Genomic DNA, 1,032 nt, shown 5'->3' with positions numbered 1-1,032 from the left:
CACACTGCTGTGACTCCCTCCTCACAGGCATGCTCCCCATGGCCAGTAGACCACCAGCTTCGGGCCTCCCACCCACAGCAGCTGCATCTGGTTATAGTGAGTGATCTGTGGAGCCGGTAAGGAGTAGACTTGATGCTTGTGGTTGATCTGGCAGATTCTATTGGATTCTGATGGTGGCCGCCCAATCCCGCAAAGCCACTGACTTTGCAGAAGCTGGCGTGGATGCAATGGATGAGGGTTCACCAAAACATGGGGGAAGTTAGGGACTGAAACCCACAATCTCCATCCTGGACATAAAACTGGAGGACGATGCCTTATAATTATCTATTAAGCCACACGACCACTGCCATAGCACATGAAAAACACCCAACACCTCATTCTGGCTGCCAGGCATGTGAGGAGTGAGTGGGCACAGCCCATCCCACAATCACGTGTACATCACCTAGGCATGCATGGGGCCATGGGCATGTTTTGCTGGGCACACAGGTATTTAGGCATGGCTGGGCGGTTGTTGGGGCAAGGATCTTATTCTCAATATTTATGGGTGCTAACCATGCCCTAATACAGGTTGGCAATCTTCACTCATTCACCCATCTCCCTGCTGTGTACTTATGTCTTTGCGTCTATTATGGTGCAGGACAGAGCACTTTACAGTTCAATATGCCAGAGCATTCATCCCTTCCTGCCTGGGTGTTATTGGCATGTGGCAAAGCACACATTACCTCGGACATGCACCTGGACCTGCTACCAACACACATGTGCTTCAGGCATATGGAACAACAAACTAGGTGGATAGAGCACATCCAATAATCAAGGCAATGCTGAGAAGCCAGCGGCCCACCGTACAATGCTACAAAACATGCATGTTTTTGTGCACCAGTCGAGGATAAACTCGAGTCTAGTCTGCGGCAAAGGACCCATATATGCAACCATGACACCACTGGTGCTCCCTCAGACAAACCTATTACGGGCACCAGAGAGGCATACCCATATACCTAGGTATATAGAACACGTGATTCTGTGCACATTGTC

Source organism: Volvox carteri (genome assembly GCF_000143455.1).
Source record: "Volvox carteri f. nagariensis unplaced genomic scaffold VOLCAscaffold_131, whole genome shotgun sequence".
NCBI lineage: Eukaryota > Viridiplantae > Chlorophyta > Chlorophyceae > Chlamydomonadales > Volvocaceae > Volvox > Volvox carteri.
The sequence above is the reverse complement of the archived record's forward strand: the minus strand, read 5'-3'. Positions refer to the sequence as shown.